Raw genomic sequence first — 18,618 nt, 5'->3', positions numbered from 1 at the left:
CACTTGTTTACAGCGACGATGGTGACTCTTCTGGTCAGACTCCTTTTACCAAAACTACAGTCTGTGTTGTTCTGGGTTTGATGCACCGGGTTGTAATCTCCCTGTGACAGGACTTGGAACCATTTTTACAAATGACTTGGTTTAAATAAATAAGACTTACTCAGTCTGAAGTTTGAGAATCAGTGAAAAGAGGAGATGGGAAAGGTCGGAGTCTTAACGATCCTGACTATTGTGTGGGAAACCATAGAGCAGTTAAAGCAAGCTTGGGCATGCACCATCAGTAAGCGTAGAAACAAGTAATACACAAGTAAAGTACACAGTGGACCAGTCTGTTTTCTTTTTGTTTTGTTTCTTACAAATTTGTATTTGGGGGTATTTGGCATATGTTGTCTTTACTGTTTTTTCCTAGTGGGATAGCATCGGAAAGGAATGGGTCTTCACTCTGACAAGCTGACATAATATAAATTTCAAATCTGCAGAAAGAAATGTGAGAATATTTGGTGAATTTACATGTCCTTTGCAAAGCTAGGAGTATGTCTAAAGCTGACTTCATCATTTCAGAGAAATTATGTCAGAGTGCTCTGAACTTCCATTTAGAAAATGTGGCTCTAGAGTTGGGGCTCAGTGGCTCAGCAAAAGCGGCTCCCCCACTCTCCCCCTTGACTCACGGGCTTCTCTGCACGGGGGCCACAGCGTGGCCATGTGGCTCAAAGGGTGTAGGGGAGGGCAGAGTCTCTGTCTTGCATGCCCCCTCATTCTTAAGTAGCTTTTAGGAGGTTTAATTGGCATGTCATAAGTGGCGCGTCCTAAAGTGTGCAGTGAGGAGTGTGCATGTGCACACACCGCACGCCCTGCTCCGCCGTAATGAGCGCATTCATCACTCTGGACAGTTCCTGGGGGCTCTTTGCTGTCCCTTCCTCCCACACTCTTCATTCTTTCCTGAAACCTTTGAGGCCGTTAGGGGGAAAAAGGACATTGTTGAGGACAAAATCATAGGTAGAAAGGTATTTAACCTGTAGTTTTGGCTTTTTTCTTTTCCGAGGACTAGTGGAAGTCCTGTGATGATCGTAGGAATTAGTTGCTCGGTCACTGATAGAAAGTTTTGAGAAAAAGACACAGACATCTCTTCGGTCAGACCATCTTTGAGAAGCTTGGCAGAGCTGTATTTCCAGAAAAGTTGACGAAATGGTAGAGACGGTGACTGTTGTCCGAAAGGCACAGAGGACCAGATGCTTTTTATTCTCTCAGTTTCTCAGTAGGTGGTGTTTCTAACAAACACTCTCTAACAAACAAAAGGCAATAGGAGTATAATCCCCACTTAACTGAAACGTATACTTAGCTCAAGTGCATTTTATTTGAGTCTGTTTTATTGAATGGTATGTTGGTGATTTATTTATTTGTGTTGATAGGTAAAGATTTGTTTTTTGTTTTTGTTTGTGTTTTTTTGGCTTACGCTGTAATAAACTCTTGGCTGGACATTTCTCGTTTTCATCTCTGAACATACTTGGTGAGGTTAGATTCTGTTGGAGGAAGCATCATACTGTTGAGTTACTAGACATTTGTAAAGAAGGGTAAGGTAGGGGTCCACTGTGATGTTTGTTCCCAGCTGTCCCCTAGCCTTCTGACTCTGCATTTTTCCCGCTCTTTATTTTTCATTTCTTGTTGGCTCTTCCGTGTGTTTTGTTTTGTAAGTAATATGCGTGAGGTGAAAATAGCAGCATTTGTGTTACGAGTTAACGTCATTAGAAATGGTGTTCTTTGTCCTGTGTCTATTTAGTTGAGAAATGAGCCGATTCTCTGTGCCTATAAACGCTGGCTGGTCTTTGGCAAAAATAAATAAATAAAAATTAACTAGAATACAAATTGAATGTGTTGGAAAACATGTCCCTATAAAAAGTGGTCCAGACACTGAGAGCTTAATATGGGTGAGGGTTTCCTTGCAAAAGTATTTTTCACGAGAACTCTGATGACCTCATGGTCTTATGAAAGTGAAGCTTGGTTGTTTATTTCTGTGATGTTATTACCCTGCACTGTGGCAGCAAGCTTTCTGGTTTAGAGGTGTCCTTTTTTAAAAAATATTTTTTTTTTAATTTTTGAGCAAGAAAGAGAGAGCGAGTGGAGGAGGGGCAGAGAGAGAAGGAGACGGCGGAATCCGAAGCAGGTTCCAGGCTCTGAGCTGTCAGCACAGAGCCTGATGCGGGGCTCGAACTCCCTAGCCTTGAGGTCATGACCTGAGCCGAAGTTGGACGCTTAACTGACTGAGTCTCCCAGGTGCCCCAGTTTCTATCGAGGATAGTGTGCATGTTAGTTATGCCCCCTCAAGTTTTAGGAGGTAGTAGGATTTTTGAACATTTCTTGTTTAATTCAGTTACTGGTCATCATTTTGGAAGGGGACTCTCTTGAAGTAGATGGGCCCTCTGTGTACCCCTTGATGTAAACATGCCAGTCCTGCAATGAGAGATTTGTTGTGGGTTGAAGAAGCCCCTTAGTTTCTGTGTGCAGCGGTATTTATAAATTCAGTCCATCTGTCGTCAGCCAGTCCTCGGCCTCAGGGAAGAAAGGCGGGCTCCTGGAGGAGATTGGAAGATAGTAATCTGGTCCCTGAGCCACTCTGTCTGGGGCCCAGGAAGGGGGCTAGGAAAATCTTTTATATCCATCAAGTTTCAGTGTGGGCCAGTCCTCTGGACAAAAAAATAAAAAGCTACTTAGGCCCCATAGTTTCTAAAATTCTGAGCCAGCCTGTCGCTTCAACAGATTTCAGGTCAAGCAGACAACTGCCAGGTTGCTTCTTTGGGAACATGCGTGTGTGTTCCAAGTTCCTGCCTCAGTGAAGGGGCTCTGGTGACGTTGTGTGTCCCCAGCAGCCTGCCCCTCAGCCCAGCCCCCCTTTTACACATTACATTGTGTTCCAAGACCCTTGAGTATTAGGGAGGTACTGACTCCTGGTGGCCTTTCCTTTCCTCCACCCCCATTAAAATCATTTGAAAAACATTGGCTAAAGTCCTTCATAGATTTTCTTGAATTACCTGAAGTGTTATTGCACAGATTTATTCAGAGCCACTTGTTTGTCAGAGCTTGTGAGTATTTCGCCGGGGAGAGTTCTGTTTGTTGCTTAGGCCGTGATCATTTTCGTGGAATGATCTGTGGGAAAATGCTTGGTCGTCCTGAGAGCAGTCCCTGGCTACGGGGCTTCTGTACTGTTGACAGGGGTCGGTGTCCCTGCCGCTTCCGGCAAGGCTTAAACTGGTAGAAAATTTGACCTAACATGTTTTTGTGAGGTGGTGAATTTTAGAAGTGACTTAGAAGACTTTAGAAAAAAAATCTTTATAAGGATTCCATTTCTTGTTTTTTTAAATTAAAAGAAAATTTTTAAATGTTTTTTATTTATTTCTGAGAGAGAGAGAGACAGCGTGAGCAGGGGAGGGTCAGAGAGAGAGGGAGATACAGAATCAGAAGCAGGTTCCAGGCTCTGAGCTGTCAGCACAGAGCCCGACACGGGGCTTAAACCCATGAACCATGAGATCATGACCTGAGCCGAAGTCGGACGCTTAACCGACTGAGCCACCCAGGCGCCTCATTTTATTTATTTTTTAAGTTTATTCATTTTGAGAGAGGGAGCGAGCAAGAGAGAGGCAGAGAGAGAGAGAGAGAGAGAGAAAATCCCAAGCAGGCTCCGCAGTGTCAGCACGCAGGGCTTGAACTCACAAACTGAGAGATCATGACCTGAGCTGAAGTCGGACACTTAACCGACTGAGCCACCCAGGTGCCCCACTGTTTTTGGCCATTTTAATAGGAGATCTTTTAGTAAAACAAACCTGACACCACTGGCTTGTCGCCTTCTCCCGCAGACCTGAGCACCAGCCCCTAGACCAACACGGCCTATGTGTGATGGGCTATTGATTCCTGCGGTGGTGCTCCCAGCCGCCTGCATGCCTCCCAGCAACAAATACGTATGTGACAGACTTTCCGTGAGATGAGCATTCCAGAGAAATGAAATGCTAGTTTACTTTTCAGTAGCTATGGAACTTAAAAAAAATCCTGTTTTTAGAATCGTGGCCTTAAGGCACTAACACACTGATACCTGGTGCATGCAGCTCTCTGCACGTCCTTTGTAACAGAATCTAATCGGGGGAACAGAAATCTGATGTGTATGGAGTTTGTTTATTTATTGATTGCTCTGAGCCATCAGAAAGAATATGCCATTCCTTTTAATAAGATCCTTTCGGGCAGTTGTCTCTATTTTAATATGTGAGTATCTTTGGAATTTGATTTGAACAAGGTAAACTCAGATGTCAAATGCTGTGGGATGCAATGCAGCTAGGGGCCTGGAGGAAGACCGGAGCTTAAATTAGAGCGTCTGTGGCTCCCCATGGAGCCTGTCATTTACCCTCGTGCCCTGGAGCCGCTGGTAGCAACACCCGCCCGATGGAGCCTGCTGTCCAGGAAAGTGCTGTGGACTGTGGGTCCTGAGATCAGGGAGTGCTCCCTGTTAGAGAGCAGGCGAAGACTCTTGTATCACGATCGTGTTCACTTCCTTCTGTAGTGAGAGGAATATGGGAATTACTTGCTGGGACTGTTAATTGTCATGCCTGCTGTTGCTGCGAAGGAGGTTTGTGGCGATCTGGGTGGTAGCTGCGTGTTGCAAAACAGAACCTTAGCTGCTTCTGTCCTTTTTAAAGCCAACTGTTCTAATTTGTTAATGAGGAAGATGAGTAAATAATAACAAAAAATTGAAGCCTCACTTGTCAGGTACTTTTTTTCATGGTCAGGTATTCCTCTTGTCAAGCTTCTATTAATTCAGTGTAATTCCATTAGAACTAGCAAGTTATTTTGCCTAAAATGTCTTTTTTCCCCCTTCGGTGCAGTGAGAGTTGAATGTGAGAAAGGATCTTAATAGATGGAGTTACATAGTTTATTTTATCATGTACCACTTTATTGCTATCTTCTAGAACATTGTTATACTAAATGTTCCAATAATGGAAATTTTATGCAGCTACTTCAAATGAAACAAATTTGTAAAAACTCAATTTTGGAACTCATTCCTTGAGGAGAGGGAGGAAAAAAAAAAAAAGACAACAACTCACCACACCGTGACCAAATTAGATTTCTGATATATTGGCAACTTCTCAAACAATGTCATTTCCAGAAAACAGGGTGTGGGGTCCAGTGGAAATGTCAGTATTTCACAGTCACTTACAATTGGAGAGGTTTTGGGTTTTAATATGTTATATGGTTAAATTTCTGCAAAAAATTTTGTTGGTAACAGGTAATTGAAATTTGGTTTTGTGCCTAAATAAAAATGGCTCTGCACGGAATCAGGAATGACTTGTGTTCAATTTCAGGGGAGTCTTCTTTTCAAGAACTTGATTTTGAATTCTCGGAGATATTAGTTTTACTTACTAGAGCTCCTTTGTTTTGCAGAGATCATGATGCAGCCGTGCTTTTGGATTTCTTTTTAATAATGTGTGACCCTTCACCTTTGATCCCCTGACCTGCATTACCTTGGTAACCATTTCATTTTTTAATTTAATTTCATTTTTTAATTTTGGTGTACAAGCTGTAACATTTCATCTCTCAAAGTGTAACACGCTGATTTCCTCAAATAGAGATACCCCTTTGAGCGATAAATTTGCAAAATGCTGTCTTCATTTTCTGTATTAAAATTCATTTCAGTTTTTAAAATAAAGTGTAATCTGTGTTTTCATCCTTTTAAAATTTAAGTTTAGTGAGTGCATTTCCCCATACAATATTATCTCCTTTTCTATTCATGTTCTGCAATAGCTAAATTAACTTGGTGATCGCGCATAACTCACATACACAGCAGCCAGCCGCCACCCCCTCGTTCCACATACACCCCTTCCCCATCAGCACACACCCCATCCTTTGCAGATCACCTCCTCACTCTTTCAGAAATAGTGGCAACTTGAATTAACTAGTCTCAGTTGCCACGTTCGATGACCTCAGATTACATTTCATATTCTCAAGGATTATTGGGACAGGAAGCTGAGCCCCTTAGTTCCACGTATGGGCTTAGAAGATAAGAAAGTCGTCTTTTCCCCAAAATGTGCCTTTCCCCTCCTTTAATATTGATTTCGTTATTTGAGGCATATGTTGAGAACAGGCAACATTTTTCACGTGATCAGAAATGTCTTTTTGTCTCTGTTGGAGCCTGGGTGCTCGGCTGCCCTGCTCGGTATACCTGACTGCTCGCTGGCATATGCTATTTGGTGACTTGTTGAGACATTTTTATAACTGTATTCTGTTTTTCAGAAAATTCTTACTCAGAAAGAAGCAAAACAAACCAAAGTCTAAAAATAAAAATCAAAACTTGAGTTAATTCTTTGAACTGGCAGGATATTCCTAAGAAATCATGTTCCTAAAAAAAAACAAAAAAAATCCAACCACAATCATGTGAAATTTCTTAGCCTGGCCTGCTGAAGCACAGATTATTTTTTAAGTGTCTCATTATTTTATTCTCTAACATTTAATGCTGATGCTTTAATTGCACACAGCTGAAGCTGCTAAATGAACACCGAAATGGATTTAAGTCCTCTCTGAGCTTTGTTGATACCTATAAAAGTTTATGTCATTCATTAGAACCACAAATTAAAATTAGTTGTAGTGAGCTGTTCATTGGAGATTGGAACTCTCATGAACACGTCTTCAGGCTTCCTGGCTTGTTTTTGTCTGTTATACTTACATCCCTGCAAAACTGCCCATGACCTTGGCTGTCTTCTCACAGAATTGCAAAATACCAGAGCTCAGAAATACAAATCTTGTGATTACAAAGCCAGGAAGTACATGGAATGAATGTCCCAGTAGTTGTGAGCAACTGATTGGTCGCCGTGCATTTTAAGGTGTTACTGTTGCTGCTGCTGCTGCTGTTGTTTTTAAATGAGAATGCTTTCAGAGCTGTGTAGGAATGTTTTCCAGATCCCACCCGTTCCTTGTTCCTCTGATGCGATATCCTTCCCGCAGCATGCAGCAATTGTGCCCGGCCTGAGCTTCGCACGCCTGAGCTTCGCACGCAGAGACTCGCAGGGCGTGCAGCACCCAGCCCCTGAGGGGAGCGGGCTGCTGGTCCCCAGAGGGGCCCATGCTCCCTGTTGACAGAATCAGGGCCTCTTGACATCTTCCCCGTAGGCTGCCATGTGTCCTAGACACAGTCAGATACTTTATTCATAAGGCCGGTAGGAGCTGCAGAGTTGTAAATAGGTGCACAAGAGAAATGTTTTTATTGCGATATTTTATTTTGCAGTTAGGTCAATTAGATTTTCTTTAAAGTTTCTGCTTAATGCATTTTAAGATAACTTAATTTTTCAAAGAGAGTCAGCGTATGGACATTTATGATTTATTTTTAATAAGCATTGCTTATTTGCTTAGTGTTTAGGAATTCTAGTAGTAAGCCACACGGATATCATTTTTTAAGCATGATTCAGAGAAAACTAGTCTGGATGTCAGAAAACCCTGTTTTTGACTAGCCGGGTATCTGGATGGGCCATTTGTATCTTTTAAGGTAGTTCTACAAAACTAAAGAACTCGAATAGAAAGACTTCAAAGACTTTGATGTGATGTTTTTAAAAACAGTGAAATCAGTTGCTCAGCTTAACGGTATGGGAGTTTCTGAAACATTACGTGGATTCTACTTTAGTTTCCTCTTAATGTGAAATGTAGATGTTGTTATGTCTCCTGCTTGCTTTTTATTTAGGGTTGTTGGCAGGATAAATGAAACGCTGTATGCTGGCCGCATGGGAACCTGGGAGGAAGGTGCTTTGAATTTAGACTTCATCCTGTGGCTGTCCTATGGCTGTCCTGCTGGTCGCAGCAATCATCGTGCTGAGGCGGGTGTGTGTGTGTGTGTGTGTGTGTGTGTGTGTGTGTGTGTGTGAGAATTGTGTGCTGAGTGGCCTGGAGCACTGGCGCTGGGGCGTGCCTCAGGTCCACTGCCACTTCCCACCTTGGTCCCTTACAAGCGGTTTGACCTCTCTGTGCCTCAGTTTCCTCCTCTTTGAAATGGAGATGAGAAGAATAGCTACCTCCTCGGAGGGTCGTGCTGCCCCTCTGGGGAGTCGATGTCTGCACAGTACTTAGAGCAGGGGTGGCAGGCAGGACGGCAGTGGCTGTGACGTCCAGGCCTGGTCCTGCGTGCCAGGATGGGGTTTCAGCGACACAGAATTCCGAGGGGAGCACACAGTTTGCAGGAGAAGCTGCAGGGAGCTCCCCTGGCTGTCTTCTGACAGCGTCTGAGAGCCGGGAGTGCTCCCGGGGAGGGGAGCCAGGGCGGCGCTTCGGGTTATGAGGCGCCTCCAGAGCAGGTGCCGGGTCAGGTGCATAAAGGTAAATCTGGGCCCCTGACCTTTTAGGAAGAGAAGTTTAGATGATTAAGAGCATGTAACCCTTTGCTGATAGGTCCTTTTGTGTTAGCGGTTTTTGGCTATGGAGATACGAGAGAGGAGACCCCTGGGAGAGACACCTCGTCTTTCACTTAGCTGGGCCCATGCTCGTTCTCTCTCAGCTTCCACAAGCTGCCCAGCAGGCTCCCAAGAAGTCTGGAAATTATATGAGGTGTCAGTGCTTCTTCCTCAGTCGAAAAAGTGGAAGGAAGCCACTGTTTGGGGGAGGAGGGTCACTATTTTTCTAGGTCCTTTCCATACATTTCAGTTGTCTAAATTTTTCTGAGGTGGCTGGTGTGTTCACCGTTTCGCACCGGAGAACGCTGGTGCTCTGCCAGGGGGTCCGCCTTCACGACTCGTGCTCCCTGGAAATCACGCCACGGAGACTTAAATCCAGGCGCTGTCCTCCTGGCACCTGCTTCCTTAGCTTTCCTGGCAAACGTGGCTGCACCCTGACCAGAAATAGTTCTGGCCACAGGGGACTCGGCTGTGTGCATTAGTGTCCCTCAACCACCAGCCGCCCTGACTAAGGCCTCCGGTGACCTGTCCCCACCGTTGCCGGGAAGCCTCCATCCTGCGTGTGGTCCTCGCAGGGCTCCGTAGCCGTGGCTTCCGTCCCATCTTGGCTGCACACGCAGGGTCACTTGTACAGCTTTAAAGTGTGGAGCCCTGGCCGTGTCCCAGCCTCTGATCCGGCTGTGCTCGCCGAGAGCCATTGATTGCCGGGCTCAGCAATCTAGGAAGTTTATGTTCTAGACAGAAAATAATGTAAATAATTTGTGTGCCTGTGGACCTGTGCTTCCAAGAACATGGGCCAGTGCTATTAATTCTATAGTTAGCTATGTTTTAAGTTAAATGGGCCTTTGTGGGCCAGTTTAGAAATTCAGCCACCTATAATCAGCCCCCTGTCTGTGGGAAAAGTCCCGGCCGTCCACTCCGCAGGCTATAGTTTTCTGGAAGTGGGCGTCTGACCATCCTCAAAACCAGATTTGAAGTTAATCACAGAACCAAATGCAGTTAGGGGGCTCCACCTTTTTCCTCTCTCACTTCTCTTTCTTCTCCCGTCTTGTATCTTTATTTTCCCATCCTTTCCTCTGGCTCCCAACTCCTCCTCCTCCTGTCCTTCAGCTTTTTCTCTTTCTTTCCGTCTGGGTGTCTGTCATCAGAATTGCAAAGCACTGGAAATCCTCCAGGGGGCGGAGCACAAAGTAGGTGTTCACATCGACATTCCTTAATTTGTCTTCACATCGTTCTTTCCGAGGAGTAGGCACTACCCTTCATTAGCCTGAACATGGTCAGCTTTTGTTTGTGGTTCACTGAGTAAGACAGGGGGTGGGGCAAGTAGGACAGAATGTGGGGCAGTAGGCACAACTTGACTGTTGTCGAGGCACCGGTATCAGGCTTTTAGTGTGCTCGCTGCATAGTTTCTAGAGCTGGACGTGAACAAATTCTGCAGGGGGAGTGCTGTGAGGGTGAGCAGAGGGCCTCCTCATGGTCCCCACCCGGCTGCCAAGGAGCCGTTCAGGTGGAGGTTAGCCCTTCTCCAGGCATCGAGGAGGCCGGGAAACGTGAGGGGCGAGGATGAGATGTCCCTGCCACTCATCAGTGGCCGTCGGCCGTAGCCAGAGAGGGCTTAGCGAAGGAGAGGCGGCAGGTGCGGCTGCACCGTCAGGAAGTCACGAGAAACCTCTCCTGTTTGTTCTCGTCTGGGCTTCTGGTTTACCCCGGGACACGGGCCCCCGGCGGGTCTCTGTGTGACATGCTTCAGAACCGTAGGATTTAGACCAGACTTACCACTTGCCACACGCATCTTCACCCGGGGTCACCAGTGCACTGTGTAGTGACAGATAGCACGTACCCCCGCCTCAGCCCTGCGGTGAGTCGGGTTCGCCTGTCCAGTTTTTTGCCCTTGTCTGTTCTGATCCTTTTAAATACTTTGCCCCTGTTTGCCTTTCCTTTTCCCAAGGAGAAGCCCGAGTGACTGTTCTGCTTCTCTCGTAACGGTGGCCGGAGGACGGGTGGGGAGGCCTGGGACTCGGCTGGGCTGCTTGACCCGGCACCACCTACTCATGTGCAAATCTCAGCACTGGCCCGGGAGCTCGTGCATAGTAGGCACTCAGCGAACACTCACTCCCTCCGTTCTCATTAGCGCAGGTAATTAAGAACAGGAGCTGATAGACTGCACGTATCTGTGCACAGATATATCTGTAATTAAAGTTTTAATTAAAGAAACACCAGACCAGGCAGATGGTTCTTATGCCTGCATCCTGTAAACCAAGCAGCCATGGCTTTTCGATCTTGCAAACAAGCAAAGCAGAGACCAGCATCACTTGGGGACGGCACCAGAGGGGAGGGGTACTCTCATTAACCGGCCATAATCTAATTTTGGTAGTACTCTGTGTGATGCCAAATCCGGGGATAATCGTTGCAGTTTGAAATACAATACATCAAAGTTCTGTCCTAACCAAAGCTTTTAAGCCTCCAGTCAAGGGCATTACCACAGCCCAGCTGGTATATCACACGGCATGTGGTTTTGTGCTAGATCACAAAAGCTGACAAAGTGTTATTTAGGATCATCAGCTAAATACAGTATTAAATTAGAGTGCCATCATCCTGATTTTTCGGGTTTTGCCACTGGATAGCAATGCAGCATCGGGATATGGGATGTGTGTCTGCCTGGCTCGTGCAGGTCCCTTTGTGTTGTTTATGTCGCAGTGACCTTAATGGCCAAGTGCAGAATTTAAAAAACAAAACAGCCAGGGGATAACTGGAAAAAAAACCACAACTTTATCTCAGGTCTTATCACTTAGAAACCGCCCCCCCCCCCGGGAGCCCCATTCATTTGTGCAGGCCCTGCCGCTGCCAGCAGGCCTGAGCAGTGCAGAGAAGCGGCTTTGGGAGGTCCATGCCGGTTCACCTTGACCTCTTGGGATGCGTCCGCTTCTTAGCCCCCAGTTTCTTACCCCTCCTCATATCGTTCACTCATGATGCTCGTCTGGCACTGGCTCACTGGCCGTGGGCAGTTCTGCAGCTGAGTTATACGCCAGCTGATAAAAGTGTGTTTTTACCGCCTGCATCTCCCTCATTTTTGTCTGTTGAGTAGAACCGCTGTAGACAATGCTCGTTTTCCATCTCACAGTGAAACATCTGAGTTTTGAGGGTTAGAAGAGTTGTTTCTACTTTGCTTAACTGGAGGTGACCTTATCCCTGTTTCTTTTATTATTTTTTAAATATTTATTTATTGAGAGAGAGCGTGAGCGCACATGCACGAGCAGGAGGGGCAGAGAGAGGGACAGAGAGGAGCCTGACGGGGGCTTGATGTCACAGACCGGGAGATCATGGCCTGAACTGAAGTCCAGAGTCGGAGGCTTAACCTACTGAGCCACCCAGGCACACCAACCCCTGTTACTTTCAAAGGAAGTAGGGCTGTCACCTGAAAAAGCCCGTGTCCCACCAGGACATATATAGGTATCTTCACATTAAAGACTATGTCACAAAATAGTAGAAACCAGGAGTACTTTATTTATTTTTTAATTTATTTACTTGTTTTGAGAGAGTGAGAGAGAGAGATATAGACAGTGTGCACAGCAGGGAGGGGCAGAGAGAGAGGGAGGGAGGGAGAGAGAGAGACTCCCAAGCAGGCTCCATGCTACCAGCACAGGGCCCAATGCAGGTCTCAAGCCAGTGAGATCATGACCTGAGCTGAAACTAAGAGTGGGACACTTAGGCACCTCAGCCACCCAGATGCCCCAGTCCGAGAGTACTTTTTAACTCACCTTAATACCATTCGTAAATCGGAACTCAGTAATTCTAGCAGAAATGCCAAACCCATGAACCTGTGATGCGCACTGTCAGTAGCACATGTGTATGACAGGTAGACAGAGCTGTCTTCACCACCTTTTTGCTTGGGGAGGACTGGCGAGATAATGTTTCTAGAAGAAACCAGTTGGAGGCCGCCTGGGTGGCTCAGTCGGTTGAGCGTTCGACTTCGGCTCAGGTCATGATGTCGAGGTTTGTGAGTTCCAGCCCCGCGTTGGGCTCTGCGCTGACAGAGCTGGAGCTCCTTTGGATTGTGTGTCTCCCTCTCTGTCTGTCCCTCCCCTGCTTCTGTGTGCGCGCGCTCTCTCTCTCTCTGTCTCTGTCTCTCAAAAGTAAATAAATATTTAAAGAAAAAAAAAGAAGAAGCCAGTTAAATGTAAGCTTTGAATAAATAGTCTTTGATGGTTGGGTCCAGGAAGTATCTTGGGACCTACATAGAACTGTGCTCCTAGGTAGTAAGGTGCCATTTTACATGCGGAATTTGAACCTGACTGCCTGTGAAATCTGTTTATTGTCTCATTTGGTTGGAGACCTGAGCACGTAACCCAGGCGTGTGCCGCGTATGCAGCAGGGTTCCGCTGTAGGAGGTTTCCTGGGAGGTGCCATGTTGGTGGCCCGAGGTCGGCAGTAGCGCCCCCCTCTGGGGTAGTGGTTGCTTTTCCACAGGGAGAGGAGACCTCCTCAAACAAACCTACCCTAAACAGGAGACTTTCCATTTCTTATTCTGTGCTGGGTTTGAAGAGAGCTTTTGCTCCCCTGGTGTCCGTGTGCAGATGGAGCGGGGGTAGAGTGTTGTCTACCCTCAGATGACTTAAATGCAAACACTTATTTGCTGAGTATGTATTGAATGCCTGGTAGCAGGTGCTGTCCCTGGTACCGGGACTAAAGCAGTACACAAAAGAAGGCCATTCCCTTCAAAAAGCTTATTTTCTGATTGGGGGCAGCCGTCACAGCCAGTAAACAAACAAAAAACTAGTAGTGGGGCACCTGGATGGCTTGGTCAGTTAAGTGTCTGACTCTTTGATAGCTCATGTCATGATCTCAGAGTTTGTGGGATTGAACCCTGTGTTGGGCCCTGCACTGACAGTGCAGAGCCTGCTTGGGATTCTCTGTCTCTCCTTCTCTGTCTCTCTGTCCCTTCCCTGCTTGCGCGTGCTCTCTCTAGCTCTCAAAATCAATAAGTAAACATGAAAAAAAATTTAATGGTTAAAATGGCAAATTAAGGAAAAAGTAACAGTAATTGAGTGATTATATGTGCCTATCATTACATTTATTAGCTATTTACTCCTCAGAACACTGAGGAAGTGGGTGCTCTTGCCATCCTCGTTTTGCAGGGGAGGAAAGCGAGGCACAGAGTGGTAACAGTAACCTCTCAGTGTCACATAGCAGGACGAAGTGCTGTCGGTCTTCCCACCCAGGTAACCTGCCTCCGGGTCTCATGCTCTTACCCACCCTACGATTTTCTCTTTGAAAAAACCGCCTAATCTGTTTATTTCTACATAAACATGGAAATGTTGATGATACTAAGTGCGATGAAGAGCAGTGAAGCAAAGTAAACCATTTAGAAGGTTCCTGGATGCCGGCCCGGGTGGGTGCATGTGTGTGCTATTTTAGAAAGCGTGACTTGAGCAGGTGTCTTTCTCATACGGTGATTTGAAGGAAGTGACACAGTGATCCAGGTAGTGTCTGGAGTAAGACTGTTCCAGGGCAGGCAGAGCAGCAGAAGCAAAGGCCCGAAGGTGGATGTGAGTTTGGCAGGAGCCAGAGAGAAGCTGGGAGAATAGCGAGGAGGCCAGCGTGGTTACACCGAGTGAGGGTGGTGGAGCAGAGGAAGACGAGGTTAGCCAGGGGCTGGATCCCGCAGGGCCTGACAGGTCACGGTACAGCCTTTTGATTTTAGTGAATGAGAAAGGAAGCCGTCTGAGAATTTTTGAGCAAGGAGACGACCTGATGTAAAGGATCACTCTGAATGCAGCGCAGAGAACAGTCTGGGGTGGGGGGGCAGGGCTGGCAAACGGCTGCCCGCAGGCCAAATCCAGCCAGCCACCTGTTTAGTGCAGCCTACAAACTAAGATGCTTTTTACATTTCTAAATGGTTGAAAAAAATAAGGTGAATAATAATAATTTGTGGTACTTGAAAATTCTGTGTAATTCAAATTCCAGTGTCCATTTAAGTTCTCGTTTTATTGGAATAGAGCCACGCTCATTCGTTGGCATATTGTCTGAGTCTGCTTTTGAGCTGCAGCAGCCAAGTTGAATGGTTACGACAGAGACCATCTGGCCTCCAGAGCCTAAAATATTTACTATCTGGCCCTTTAAGAAAAAGTTAACAGGTCCCTGGGTAAGGAGACCCGTGAGACCATCGAGGGCTGATGGTGGCCTGGGCCAGGGTGTTGAGAAGCGGTCAGATGCTGGATGTGTTTCAGAGGAAGAGCTGACAGGTTGTGTGCAAAAATGAGGAGTCGGGGTTGATGCCAATGTTTTTGCACTGAGCAGCTAGGAGAATGCAGTTCCTCTTTGCTGAGATTGGGAAGCCCGTGGGAGCCGCAGGTTGGGGAGAAAGGGTGAGGAGAAAGCAAGAGTTGTGTTTTGGACGTGTTAAGTCTAGGATGCCAAGTGGAGGTGTTGACGAGGCGGTCACATATAGGAGTTGGAGTCTAGAGGAGGAAGGGCCTAGGCTCGAGCCAGACTTTGCAGTGTTTTCAGCATTTAGAAGGTTCTTACGGCTCTGGGGTATGTGAAATCCTGAAGGGGGTACGGGTAGGGAGAGGCGTTCAGACATGGAGTGCTGGGCTGTTAAGAGGAAGAAAGAGCAGGAAGCAAAGGAGAATGGAAAGGAACAACCAGAGAAGGAAAACCGGGAGAGTGGGGTCTCCTGGAAGAATGTGTTTCAAAGCAGAGCGATCATCGGTGTCAGATGCTGCTAAAGGTCGTCAGATGCAGACGGAGAATTGGCCATGGATCTAACAACATGGAGGTCATTGGTGACTCTGATAAGAGCAGGTTGAGCGAAATGGGGAGGACAGAAGCCCAATTCTAGCTGGTTCAAGTGAAAATGGGAAGGACCGGAAGCAGAGCTGGTGCCTTCAAAGAGTTCTGCTTTCTGCCGCCTAGATGCAAGCTGTGAAAAGGCAGAGAGTAGGATTGAGCCCAGGATTGGGATTCTCCTGGGGGGGGGGTTATCATGGTGGGGAAGGGGCAAGGGAGCTGAGCTTTTGGGTGATGATAGATCCCATACTCTAAGCCAGGCAGGTAGCAGAGGGGAAGCATGACGGAAATGAGGGCAGCAGGAGACCATGGCGTCCATGGGTTTCAAGGTGTAGGATCAGGAATGGTTGGAGTAGAGACGGTCAGAGACAGGGATGCTTACATTTGATATGGAGGGGGTACAGTTATGGTTAACATCAAGGCCTAGGGCAGTGCTGCCCAAGAGAAGTATAATGTGAGCCACATGTGTAATTGTTAATGTTTTAGAAGCCATATTTGAGAAGAGTAAAAAGAAACAAATGAAATTAATTTTAATGATATATGTCAGCTCAATATATCTAAAATATTATGTGAACATTTAATCAATATAAAAATTATTGAGATATTTTACATTTATTTGTACTAAGTCTTTGAAATCCGATGCGGATTTTATACTTCCAGCACCTCTTCATTTAGACCAGACACAATTTCAGGGGCTTAGTATCCACATCTGGCTCACAGCCACCATCTTGGATAGGTCAGGGATGACCTTGGGGAAGTTATGGTTCAAAGTTATTAGAGAAGAGTGGGTCAGGGAAACAGGCCAGTGTTTAGGAAGGTTGTCTGCATGGCTCTGAACTGCTTATGACTCCTGGTGAGAGTAACAGAGTTTGGAGAGGCAGGAGGGGGGTGCTGTGGCCGGTAGTAGGACCCGTGACTCAGTGGCCACTGCTTTAACCTTCTCCCACCAAGGAGCACTTCCTGACCCTGATCCCGTCCCACTTCTCAAAGCATCGGTGAGGTTCTGAGGGATCGATCTTGTCTCATTTCAAATCCAGGTGGTACCTCCTTGGAATCAAGATTTCTGAGTCACAGTAAAATATCAGAATACAAGGCCATAATTTTGACAGGGTCTTCCTAAAATGGTAGCTTTTCACTTTTTCACTTGGGTTTTTTTTTTTTTAAATATTTTTATTTATTTCTAGGAGAGAGAGAGACAGCGTGAGCAGGGGAGGGTCAGAGAGAGAGGGAGATACAGACTCTGAAATAGGCTCCAGGCTCTGAGCTGGCAGTCAGCATAAAGCCCGATGCGGGGCTCGAACCCACGAACCGCGAGATCATGACCCAAGCGAAAGTCGGATGCTTAACCGACTAAGCCACCCAGGCGCCCCTCACTTGGGTTTTTACTTTCATCCAGAAGGGTTTTCGTTGAGTCCCTAGTGAAAATGTTAACTCCATTTGGGCAACTCGTTACAGTCATATTTTCCCCCAGGAAAATAAATCCTTTGGAATTTTATCTTTATTTTGTCATATCTTTTAGGTTTCTATCTTTATTTTGGCATAATCCTCAAATACCTCCAATTCTGTTCGTTATACTTCATCCTAACTGTGTTTCAGTTCCTACAAGAAGACAGCATTTAGTAGCTTTGAGGCAGTCCCATGTGGCACAGGGAGCAGCATACAAGCCCTGCCTGTCCTCACCCGATGCTTTTGAAAGGGCAGGCATGGTCAGCCTTGTACCACGCAGTGGATTTTTACATGTATGATCCACGTGCATGCTCTTTCCCTTACCTGTATACACAGAGTAACTTCTACAGATAAACTCATATATTTGCCTTTGATCTTTAAAGATTAGTAAAAAGTGATGATGAGATCAGAAGCTGGTTTTTAGCCTTGTAGACCAGGAAAATTAGACTAGTTTGCAAGGGGGAACAGGAATACCTCCCACACTCATGTGCTCTTGCTACTTTCCATACCGATAATGAGCCCCAGGGAAGAAGGTGCACGAACTCCCCTGTTCTGGACCTAAATGACTTCAGATTCTTTTGGTTTTTCCCTCTTCTGTTGAGATTAACAACAGCGACAACGAAAATCCCACCAGTCCCCATATTCAGGAAGAGACTGGAGCCATGGATCTGTCAACTTCATGTATTTGGATGCCTTCTGTTTTGAAGGAGTAATTGCTTGTTCATTTCGTATGAACTAACGTCCGGAGAATGCGGGCTGTAGTCAGTCTGTTTGGTTAACGTCCAGACTTTAGTAATCCCATGACAGTGTCCTTGAGTCCACTTGGTCACTGACCGGGCACGCTCTTTAAATACAGTGTCCCGGGGTACCTGGGGTCTCAGTCCGTTAAGCTCTGACTTTGGCTGGGGTCTCAGTCCGTTAAGCGTCTGACTTTGGCTCAGGTCATAATCTCATGGTTCGTGAGTTCGAGCCCCGCATCGGGCTCTGTGCTGACAGCTAGCTCTGAGCCTGGAGCCGGCTTCAGATTCTGTGTCTCTGTCTCTTTCTGACCTTCCCCTGCTCATGCTCTCTCTCAGAAATAAATAAAACATTAAAAAAAATAAAAAAATAAATACAGTGTTCTTCTGGCGCCATTGCATTCACATGAGAGAAAACCCCGTAAACACAATTTAGTAATAATGAAAGCTTCTTATATAAGTTTTCTTAAACTCTCTTTGTTCTAATTAAAGTGTTTCCATCTAATGGGGAAGTGGGTGAATACCAAGAACTGGAAATTAAGCAAGAAATTTAGAGATCATTGATGGCTTTATTGCAGTTTGTATGGAGGTTTTGCTCTCTACTAAATGGTATTTTGCTTATAAAGTCACTCCTTCCTTCACATGCACATCTTTATGACGAATGGCCTGGAATTTATTCGTACAAAAGGATCTGTTTTATGATGCCACGTGTAAATGATAACGTATGTTATAGAAGAGAACCAAAGCATTCGCTTTTAAAAAGCATTGTTAGCGTGATTACTTAATTTGTCCACACAGAATTCCAGTTTCTTTGAAAGTGAAGGTCAGTGTGTCTAGGAGACTAGGAAGCCGAACATTTTGACATTTGTTCATTGTTTCTTGTTTAGATCTGGGTCAGTAGCATGCTCTTGTTATAATTCTTGCCGGAAAAAAAAAACAAAAACCCAAAGCATAACATTTAAACTTGTACTTGATCCCTTCAGCAATTCACTGCTGACACTGAAACTTCATCCAGCGTGGCCAGCAGAGCCCTAACCACAGCGGATGCGTGGCCTGCGGCGGGCAAGCCCTTGCCCTCCCTTGTCCTCGGGGTGCGTGGAGCCCGCACGTACGCCAGCTGCCCGCGGGCTTCTCTGTTGTCATCTGGATTTGCCTTTACTAATAAAGTATCCACGAACTGCAAACACCCATCTCTGCACGTCGCTGTCGGTGGAGGTGTTCCTGGGCAAATACAG

At 46.1% G+C, this 18,618-nt stretch overlaps 1 protein-coding gene and 1 long non-coding RNA gene across 3 annotated transcripts in view; both read left to right on the top strand.

The window, feature by feature from the left end:
* LOC144231412 (uncharacterized) overlaps positions 1-5,686 on the top strand; it is a 25,441-nt gene extending 19,755 nt beyond the window's left edge. For both annotated transcript variants that reach the window (XR_013335081.1, XR_013335082.1), the window contains exon 2: positions 5,422-5,686. This is a non-coding gene — a long non-coding RNA (uncharacterized LOC144231412). The remainder of the gene's footprint in view (positions 1-5,421) is intronic.
* CAMTA1 (calmodulin binding transcription activator 1) overlaps positions 1-18,618 on the top strand; it is an 821,930-nt gene that overhangs the window by 53,698 nt on the left and 749,614 nt on the right. The window lies entirely within an intron of this gene.

Source organism: Crocuta crocuta, unplaced genomic scaffold, assembly GCF_008692635.1.
Source record: "Crocuta crocuta isolate KB4526 unplaced genomic scaffold, BGI_CrCroc_1.0 scaffold13, whole genome shotgun sequence".
Lineage (NCBI taxonomy): Eukaryota > Metazoa > Chordata > Mammalia > Carnivora > Hyaenidae > Crocuta > Crocuta crocuta.
The sequence above is the reverse complement of the archived record's forward strand: the minus strand, read 5'-3'. Positions and strand labels throughout refer to the sequence as shown.